General features: G+C 49.8%; 1 protein-coding gene across 3 annotated transcripts in view; it reads right to left on the reverse strand.

The window, feature by feature from the left end:
- ACSL1 (acyl-CoA synthetase long chain family member 1) overlaps positions 1-10,388 on the reverse strand; it is a 63,148-nt gene extending 52,760 nt beyond the window's left edge. For 2 of the 3 annotated variants that reach the window (XM_043893413.1, XM_043893411.1), the window contains exon 1: positions 10,254-10,388. The gene's annotated coding sequence lies outside the window, so the exon portion shown is untranslated. Of the gene's footprint in view, positions 1-9,510; positions 9,642-10,253 lie in introns of those variants that run through there. The other variant, XM_043893416.1, reaches the window with a different exon arrangement.
- Positions 10,389-10,825: the final 437 nt, after the last annotated feature.

Raw genomic sequence — 10,825 nt, forward strand, 5'->3', positions numbered from 1 at the left:
GGGGTCCTCCTCTGAAGGCCTCAGGACCGCGAGGAGGAGGTCCATTTGTTTGAGGCACTGCACACAGAGAAGGCACCAAAGTCCTGGGGTCCCCTCAGACACTCGTCCAAAGCTAGTACATAACTTCCGGTAGTGGCTACGCGAGGAGGCAGAAGAGAGTCGGGAAAGAATGCTAGACCCACATGCACAGAGCTCTCTGTCCAGGGACTGGCCATGTCCCGTGAGCTGCAAAACCCTGAGCCGATGCCCCCTGCTGCCAGAGTGGGCTGGGGCGACAGGCAGGGGTTGGTGCAATGAGAAAGGGGGAACAAGGAAAGATTCACCCCTTCTGTCACCAACATACCACAGCGCATCTCCAAGACGATGCTAGAAGAGGCCCAAGCTGGCCACACAGTCCTGGCATTCAGTACCAAATAACAGGATCCCACCCACCCAGAAACTCTGGGTGACAGCGGGACATATATAAAGAAAATATATAAAGGAAACAACCCACTGTTAAAAACCATCAATTCTATGTTTTATGGTTTTATTATTCTTTGTACTTTGTTTGTACTGTGTTTTTTTTTTTTTTTTTAAATTTCTCAAGATAAAGAAGCTATAACTAGGTCAGGTCAGTTCCTTTCTTCCTTTATTTATGCATTTCTCACCTGCTCTAGAAAGGGTCCCAGGTGGTAAACTGTCCTTCCCACAGAGTGACAGATGGGGTGAAAGCCCCTCCCAGGAAAGACATGTCTAAGCTCCCGCTATCTGTCCTAACCTTTAAGAGTTAACGCATCTGCAGGAGTGAACCAAATTATCCAGGGTCCTGGCTCCAGGAGCCAGACGGGCAAGAAAGCACTGTGTATGGGCTGGAGCGCAGAGCAACGTCAGTCCAGAGAGCCAGGAGCCAGGCAGGAACAGGTAAAGGCAGGCGGGGCGAGCAAACCCCGAGGCCCTGCCTGTGCTGGGAGTCACCGGGGCGGCGCGTGGGTTAAAGACGCTGGGGACATACACCAGAGGCCCGGACACTCCTCTCTCGGGACAGCACCCCAGGCAGGCCGCAGGCTGGGCATCGGCTAGCTGCAAGAGCCACAGAGGAAGCAGCCCAGTCCTTGCTGCCCCCAGAGGTCGCGGGGATCAAATAGCAGTGACCTGGAGAAGAAGGCTAAGGGGACACATGGTTGGGTAGAGTTACTTACACCTCTCAAAATAGAGCAGGGTTTCAGAGGGATGGATAAACGCAAAAAAAGGCTAACAGAGCAGGGGTGAGTGGAAAACTGAATAAAAGTCAGATTTTGACCCAGAGACAGAGCGAGGCCAGTTACTCTCAAGCTTGGAAGAAATCCACTTTTGAGTGTTTAGAGATTTAAGCCCTGGCGATGCCCTCTGTGGTACTGGAGTGGGAAAGACAAGAGAAAAAGTCAAGCAGGATCTGGCTCATTGTGGGTGGAGAGATGAGGGAGGCCTTGGCAGCTAGGGTTACACCCAGAGTTCAGGTAACTATAAGAAAAGGTAATTAACCCCGGGGAAGCTAAAGACAAAACAGATGCAACCAGTTGCAGAGAGTTATAGAATAATGCCCCAGTGTTTAACAGAAGGAAGGGGTGGGGTGGGGGGGAAGAGATTGTCCAATCTGGCCTCCTTGGAACAAGCAATGCTATTTTTGGGTCTCTATTTCCCCCTTATGCTTTGTTTACATTTTTATTATGAAAACTTCCAAATCTATTCAAAAGTATATAGGGTAGTACAAGAAGCCACCACGTACCCATAATAATCCCAGCTTTGGTTTCAATAACGACCAATACCTTGTCAGTGTTGTTTCATTCTGTATCTGTTTCTTAAAAAACAAAAGCAAATCCCAAACATCCTATCATTCAGGTGACACTTCTGAGCCCCATGTTAGCTCTATGATCCTACAGCTTCGGGGACTTGGTTCTAAGAGGACTAAGACTGGCACATACACGGCCACCTGCCACTGACCAAAGGTTTAAACAAAGAAAGCCAACACAAATACTGACTTGAAGTGGCCAATCCAGCATGATATTTAACTGACATGCAAAAAAAAGTACATATATATATACACACTGAGAATATTTAGGGAGCTGGAGGAGAAGGAAATGGAAACCCACTCCAGTATTCTTGCCTAGAGAATCCTGTGGATAGAGGAGCCTGGTGGGCTGCTGTCCATAGGGTCACACAGAGTCAGACATGACTGAAGCGACTTAGCATGCATGCATGCATTGGAGAAGGAAATGGCAACCCACTCCAGGATTCTTGCCTGGAGAATCCCAGGAACAGAGGAGCCTGGTGGGCTGCCGCCTATGGGGTCGCACAGAGTCGGACGCAACTGAAGCGACTTAGCAGCAGCTGGAGTGGGAAAGAACCTGCCTGCCAATGCAGGAGATGTAAGAGATGTCTCCACCCCTGGGTCAGGAAGATCCCCTGGAGAAGGGCCTGGAAACCCACTCCTGTATTCTTGCCTGGAGAATCCCCATGGACAGAGGAGCCCAGTGGGCTACAGTCCACGGGGTCGCACAGAGTCGGACACGACTGAGCAACTTAGCACAGATGCAGGGGGTACAGGAGTGAACAAAATGAAATCCTTGTCCTAAGGACACTTCTTTCTACCCTGTCAAGTCCTGGATCCATGGGCAAAACATCTTCCAGACTTAACCTGGCTCTCCTAAAGTCAGAGACCAATTTGACATGAATCACAACCCAGTGTCACAAAGCACTGCCTAGTCTCCCTTCACTAACAAATTCTCTCATTTTAAAAATGGCACTTGGAAGGATCTTGCCGCACTGCTGGCAGAGAAGCAGTTACTTTTCTGGCTTTCGAAACTTTTGATAATGCATCAAAAATCATACATAAATGTACCCCTAACACGTAGATGCACTTATTTATAAACTACACAAATATTTTCTGGATGTTATGAAACAAAATTATGAATTTGAAAAGAAAGCTAAAAAATAAACATCTACGTAAGCTGTAACACATCCACCTGCACCCTAATAGATGGTCTACCCCACAACAGAAGGTGGGCAGTACTCCCGATCTTGGAGACCAGTGTTCCTCCTCTGTGTCACCTGCCTGCCGAGAGTCTCAGTCAGTTCCTGATTATGGGCGGCAATAAATGCAACTGCTCACTGGAGCACCTGCGGAAAGAAGCCCGCCGCACCCAGGATGTGGGCTAATGGTGCCCACCCAGGCTGCCCATGGACTTGCCATTCAGGAAGGAGACAAAAATACCCTGTGAGGCCCCGTGATGGAAAGAATGTCGGGGAGGGCAGGACAGTGAGGGTCACGGGCACCCAGGTCAGTGAGGAGGCCAAGCGTTCCAGGCAAGGCCCCCGGCAGGCCAAGGGGCTGGCTCATCAGAGGTGGTCTGTCCCAGACCCACAGCTGGAGTCCCTACGTGCCCTCCCAAGAGGCCCTGGAGTCTGAGGCATTGGTCTCTGACTCACGTCAGGAGGGTATACTCAGCCTAGCACCGCCTCTGGCATCGAGGCTGCTCAAACTGCCTGGCGCACCCTCTGATCGCGGGTCCCTCCCCCGTGAGGTGGTTGGCTGGACTGCCTGACAGCAAGGTCCCTGCTCCATCTGGGGCACCTCCAAGGCTTGCCCCAAGCACAACGTGGCTAACTGTCCTAGAGGAGGAACAAACAGCTATCTGATGATTTCACCAGTCACACATAAATAAGGCAGGATTTTTGGTAGGAATACCAGGTAAACGAAGGCTACAGTACAGTTACGTAACGTTGTCTAGAACTTGACATTGATCTCCTTCCTGTGAAGCCCATAGCCACCTGTTGCTCAAATATAACAAACTACCCTCAGAGAGACCTCAGACGCCCTCTGGCTTGCCAAGTTCAACCCCGGGAAAGCACAGGCTTTGGTCTGGGGATTTTCAACGGCTTGATGTCAGCTGCAAGATCTGAGCCTTGCAGGGATTATAATATACAAACCTTGAACAATGAAAGGTACATTCTTATCAGTGACAGCATCTATGGGAAAATGGTCCATCTGAATGTCTCCTGGCCTCAGTCAGTCATCAGATGATATTAAGTACTTACAAGCAGTCGGGTCCTGTGTTAAATGCTGCTGAAGACACAGAAATGACAGTGACCAGGTCTGCTAAATGCAGAGCTGAGTATGTGGCTGGGGGCCTATCTGGGGGGACTGAGCTAAGCACATATGAAGAGGCAAAGGAAGGGTGGGGGGAGGGCGGGGCTGTGCCACTCAGAAACTGAAGAACCAGTGCACCTAGGCACCAAACAACTGGAACAGAAGTAGGCCAACCATCAGAACCGGATTCAGGAGAGCCTCCCCTGGCCAGGCATTAACCCTTCAGTGTCTGAATGAGGGGTGGGTGCTCAGGGTAGCAGCTCTTTTCTAACCAGAATGCGAGTGTCTCAACATTTTAAGCACCAGCTCTTGTCGGCTGAGGGTTCCAGTGAGTGATGTGGAGTCTGAGGACGGTGAGGGTCACTCCAGGAAAAGGGCCTCTGAAAAGCAGGGCCATGAGCAACGAGGCCAGGACCAGGATGTCACTGCAGCCAGGGGGCAGAGGGGGCATGCCAGGGAGGCTCACCCAGGACACAGGAAGGTGGGTCAGGTGCAGACAGAGCTCACCTACAGAGTCATGGGTGCAGAGGCCTTGGTTCAACCCTGTGCCACCAGAGTCTCTTTCCAAAAGTCCCAGCATGTGGCCGTTTGGCAGATTCACGGGAGACAGCAGGTTTGAACTGGACTCCAGAAGCCCCCAAGAGCCAAGCTACCTGAAGACTTGGGGCCTTCCAGAGGGACCCTGGAAGGCTTCTGGGCAGAGGAGGGATCTGATCAGAACTCTGTGTTAGGAAGTGTCACCATCATTTTTTTTTTTTTAAACTAAGCACCCTTGTTTTCTAAACTAGAAAACATCATCCACTAGACTGTGGATGAGGGTGGCGACCTGGACAAGGAAAGGAGGGAACGCACGAGTGCTGGGCAGTATGGTACGGATAACAGAAAACACCGACTGGCTGGGTCTCAGGGCACAAGTCAAGGATGACACCAAGGTTCGGCCATTCCTCCAATAGGCACAGGGCCCAGGAACAACCTCCACTGTCATGGCCTGAGGGGGACACAGCTTACGTAACCTTGCTAAGTCGCTCTGCCCCTGGGCATCAGGTACTATGTCAGGTGATGAGTGAGTTAGGCTCCCTCAGGGACCTGGGGAGCCAGGGGGGTGCTGGAGTGTCTCCGAGGCCAGGAAGCAACTGTATCTCCAGTTTATGTGACCTGGGACTCCCACCCTGCCCTCTTTCAACCACAGCAGCCCTGCTTTTATTTATTTCATATACTGGGGTCCTGCCTAAAACTGTCTTGGGGAAAGGAGGCCATAACTGATAGACAATATCTCTGTGCCTTCAAACTCCGCAAAATATTTAAAGGTTTCCAGCACAATCTAGAACAGGACCAACTTCTAGGGCAGGCAAAGCCTTTTGCTCTCTAATTCTCTAAAAAAGTCACAGCTGTGTAGCAGGTGGGCTTATCACTGGCCGAACGGAACGGAATCAAAATCTGTCGCTGTTTCAGCCTGCTGATGGTGAAGACAATGTGTGAACAGGACAGGGGACAGCCAAGGAGCAAGGCCAGGGAAGAACCAGCTCTGTCCTCAGTCTTGCCACCAGCTGATAACCTGGAACTTTCCAGGGAGCCCCCCGCTAGACTAAGATCCCTTCAAGTTCAAGAAGAAGAGCCAAGTCAGTAGGTGCTCTGGCCCTGAAACCAGACTGCCAAGGTTCAAACCCTGGTCTGGGAGACAACCTCTGTGTCTGTTCCTTTCCACCTTTCATCAGATATGGATATACGTAGGACTACTTTACAGGGTAGCTGGGACGATGAACTGGGTTAACAGCTCTGAAGCGCCAAGAGCAGTGCCTGGTGCTACTGGCTGTATGACCCCTCATCCTGTTCGCTCAGCTAACACTGCCCTGCTTCGTAGTTGACAGCTGAGCCTGGTGGGAAGGGAGCTCCTGTAGCAACTTTCAATTTACTCTGGTTAACAAAAGAATAAATAGTACTCAGGGCATTTTGGCCTTATGTATATGGACATTTTCCCCACAACAAACCTGTGGGGAAAGTGCCAATTTCTATAACAGCCAAGAAAGTGTGCCAATGGACAGATAACACATTTATCAGAAGTCCCTTCCAAATGAGGAAATGGTCTAAAAGGCAGCCCACACTTCCCCCTGTGATGCCCTAACTTCTTTCCACTTATCTTTCCAAAGCATGAATCCTTATTTCAACAGTTTTTTACTGAAACACATGAACCCATGGTTCATTAAAACCATCTAGTAATAAAAAATAATTTTCAAATCATGGTCAATTTCAACAGTTTTAAAGCAGCGAAAGTGAAAGTGTTAGTTGTTCAGTCATGACCAACTGTTTGCAACCCCATGGACTGTAGCCCATCAGGCTCCTCTGTCCATGGGATTTCCCAGGCCAGAATACTGGAGTGGGTAGCCTTTCCCTTCTCCAGGGGATCTTCCCAACCCAGGGATCAAACCCAGGTCTCTTGCATTAGCAGGCAGATTCTTCACCATCTGAGCCACCAGGGAAGCCCCTTTAAAGCAGAATATTCCCTAACTTAAAAAAAAACAAAAGACCTACTGAAATATATAAGATATTTAGTGAACTGTTCTAAATGTCCAATAATAGGGGAAATATAAATAATTTATGGCATATTGCATAAACTATATAAGACAGTCATCTTCAAAACTCATTTTTTTCAAGAGTATGTAACAACATGAAGAAAGTGTCCACAATATAACTTAGGTCATTAAAGTCAAATGATCGAAAATATTATCTTCAATGCAAAAGCAAAAGCAGCCTGCAGGATCTAGTTCCTCAACCAGGGATTGAACCCAGGCCATGGCAGTGAAAGCCAGAATCCTAAACCACTAAACCACCAGGGAACTCCTAGATTTATTTTATATAGTTTTAAATTTTCCACAACAAGTATAGATTTCTAATATTAAATGGATATGCTATATAAATTATACACCACATAATTACATACTGTATTTCTATAAACACACAATTTTACTTATATAGGTTTTCTGAGGCAAATGGTTTTTGAGTTATAAGATATTAGACAGCTTTCAAATTTTTATTTACATCTCGACAACTATATGGAGCTACCAGTCCGGAAATCTTAGATACTGGGGACAGAATTGGCCTCCAACTGAATGTATTCTTTGGCAGGAGGAAGCACATGGGAGCAAAGTCCTCACCTCCAGCTAAGTTTTTGGCCAAAGAATGTGCCATCCCTCCAAGCTAGCCAAATTTCTGGAAAGGATTCTTTCGATTTCACCCTCCCCTCTTGATTCTATAAAAGTGACCACTAATAACTGTCCTCTCCAACACAGTGAAAGTGAAAAGTGAAAGTCACTCCGTTGTATCCAAATCTTTGTGACCCAGGCCGGAATACTGGCGTGGGTAGCTTTTCCCTTCTCCAGCCTCTTCTCCACCCAGGAATCGAACTGGGGTCTCCTGCATTGCAGGCGCATTCTTTACCAACTGAGCTATCAGGGAAGCCCACAGTAAAGAACTTCTAAATGTTAGCGTGTGAAAAAGCAGACAGATGAAGATGACGCAGATTACGTGACCAGTTTCTCCTGTCACGTAGTACAAATTATGTATCACCTCAAGCTTCACAAACTAGGAATTCTTAAAAGGGTTTGCATTCAGCATTTTAGGTGACGAATGGGAGAGGAAATGACATCAAGCTGGGGACACAAGCACTGGTGAGCCTGCCTCCACTTTCCAGTTCATCAAATCCAGCTATGAATTTGTTTAAAAGCTCCCCAAAGCTCCTGTTAGGACTAGAATACTGAAACTCAAACTCAACCACTGGCAGCTTCAGATTAGCTCTGTTCACTGAGACTTGATCTCCAGAAATGAGTGTCAAAGCAAAATGACTCTAATGTGTTTGTCTGAACACCAAGTTGGATAGTTAACCTTCAACAAAAACGGGCACCTCTGATCTCCCTCCTTACTGGCCGTGGCCTGTCAAAGAGCAGAGCTTGAAGCAGATTTTGGGTACCTACAGCTCTGAGCTGCCTTAAGGGATATTCCTTTGTATTTTCGAACACAGGAGCCTAAACCATTGCATCATCCAAATAGATCTGTTCACAAAACATGATTAAATCTGTCACCGTTGACAGAATTTGGTTATGAGAGTAAATGCAAAAGGACATAGGTGGCAAATTTGCACAATAAATTCATAAACTGACCTTAAAAAGTTATTCTATCCTTCCAAGGCTAGAAATGACTACTTATTCCTATAGTCTTGCTCTTTCCAGAAAAGGGAAACTTGAAGGGAGAAAGGAGACATCCCCAGCTGTAATGACAAAACAACATAATCTTTCCCCATCCCCTCCTCCAAACTTCCACAAGACAGCTACATCAAAACCAAAGACGCAGCCTGCCCTGGACATCAAGCAGGACACAGTGGCATGCGGGCACATGGTCAGCTATACCCAAGCTCAACCAAAAGCTGTGATAGTTATGAGACCTTGACCTGTATGATATAAATAGAGACCTTTCTTTACCTGCATTTGTCACAAGTATCGCTCTCTTAAATGCCCCAAATTTAAAAGCCCAGAGATTCTTTTTAGTCAGGTTGCCCACAATAATAAAAAATACTGCCGAACTATGCTTAACAGAGACAGGAAGGAAATAGGTCAACATGCTAATAACTGTGAGAGAAGGGTGATTTAAAAAGTCTTTTCAATTTACAGCAAATGCTGAAAACAGGTCTATAACACAAGGTCTATGATGTGTCTATCTGAAGTGAGGGAGGGAGATATGAATTGGGTTACTCTTCAGGGTTTGCTTTTTTCAGTCACAGAATTTTAGTTTCTGAAAGACTTTAGTCTCATGCACCTTTTCCCACATGAGGAGTCAAGTTTCAGCCTGAGAAGGGATTCCCCCAGTTGAATCAGAACAAGAATGAACATTACCCAGGACTTGGCTCCACACAGATGGGAAAGGAAGGTTACTTTAAAGGTCCCACCTTCTCAAGCCCATCCAACCAGACAATCAACTCAAATCTTAAGTTTTAAGCCAATTCAACCTGCCACCTCAGTCTGAAAAAGCTGAATCAAGCTGGAGGTACCGACTAGCTTTTAGTTTGTAAGTGTTAAGCAAATAATTGTTTAGGAGATAATAATCACAGGTGAAATTTGTCAGAATTATGAATTATTTGTCAGAATTATGAAATTAACCAATTTCCCTCATGCTAAGCAAAGGAAAAAAATAAACGGATATTAAAGTTGGGGCACTTTACATACACCTGCACCAACAAGAAGCTTAAATGTTTGAACTTTCAAAGGCAAGGGCACTATTATAACGGTATTAATTAAGTGCCATAACCTTGAAAGTGGGTAGGGTAGGGAAGGGGTTTGCAAATTCTAGCCTACACACTGATTAAGAGGAGCACCTGTCTCTGTGTTCTCGTCCACGTGTTCATTCAAGTTACCTACCACCACGCTCCGTCTAGGCTGCAAGGCGATAGATATCGTGATTTTTACTTCCTAATTTCAAAACATGCCAGGCTCTTTAAAATGACTCCATCACGGCCATGTACAGCAGCTGTGGCACTCCTCTGCAGGCACCGCGAGAATTTCCACATGTGGCCACCGGCTTCGGGTGCTGCCTTTGACCCTCCCGCGGGCGCGGTACGCAGGGACCACCCTTCACGCCGAGGCTCTGATGCTTCCACGCGCGATTCGAGCATGCCCCCAACCCCCTCGGAGGGGCAAGAGGGAGGCCGCAACCCAGAGAGCATCGACACGGCCCCGCGGCGATCATCGCCCCGAATCTGCAGCTCCGGGTCCGGCTTCCCGCTGGGCGGTCCTCGCCGCCACACAAACAAGGACGCAGGTCCGCGGCGCGCGTCACCCGCACCCCGCCGTGCACCAGCCCCGCGCCCGCGCCGCCGGGGGGAGAGGCGGGCGGGCATCGCCGGCTCTCTTGCACAGGAAGCGGCGGTGGATCGGGTGGCTCGGAGGCCTCCGCGGCGGAGGGAACTCGGGGAGCCGCCAGACATAGGCCGGAAAAGCGGAACGTCGCTGCGATCCGAGGGCGGATTCTCGCGTCTCCGCTGCGGCCGCCACCTCCCGGGCTCCGGGTGGCGGGGCAGCCTTAGACCCGAGCCCCAGCCGAGACCCGGGCGGCGCCGCAGCGGGTACGGATGCGGCTCCCCCCAGCCAGAAGGAGCACTCACCTCCTCCGCAGGCCCGGCCGTCGGCCGTCGGCCGCCGGCTGTCACTGCAGCCCACTGCCGGCCCCGGCCGGGTCCCGATGCTATTTAAGGGCGCCGCCGCCGCTTCCGAGAGCTGGCTGCGCCCCAGCAGCTCGCTGCAGCCTAGGAGCCGGGCTGAGGCCAGAGCGCGGGCCCCGCCCGCCCCGCCTCGGGCCCCGCCCCCGGCCCCGCCCCGGCCCCACTCGGGCCCCGCCCCCACAGCGGCCCTGCCGCCGCGCGCCCGCCCTGCGGTCCGGTCGAGCGCGTGCCCGCCGGCTGGTAGAAGCTTGGGGCACCGCGGGGGACGAACGCTCAACTCCAGGAGTCCGGAATGCCCTGGATTTCACAAGGAGTCCGAGGAAGGGCAAAGAGTAAATTGTGGTGGCTCAGCCCAGAAGTCTGCAGTGCCAAGGGGGGCGGGACACGCCCTTTCGCGTATTCCGCCTTCAACCACTTGCCGTCTGACTCCTTGGGGCTGGGGCATCTGCAGGGAGGAGCCCTGGGGGTCCTGAGGCTCTCCTTTCCTATTGGCTTTGGCAGAGAACTTGCGTGAT

This window comes from Cervus elaphus, chromosome 32 (genome assembly GCF_910594005.1).
Source record: "Cervus elaphus chromosome 32, mCerEla1.1, whole genome shotgun sequence".
Lineage (NCBI taxonomy): Eukaryota > Metazoa > Chordata > Mammalia > Artiodactyla > Cervidae > Cervus > Cervus elaphus.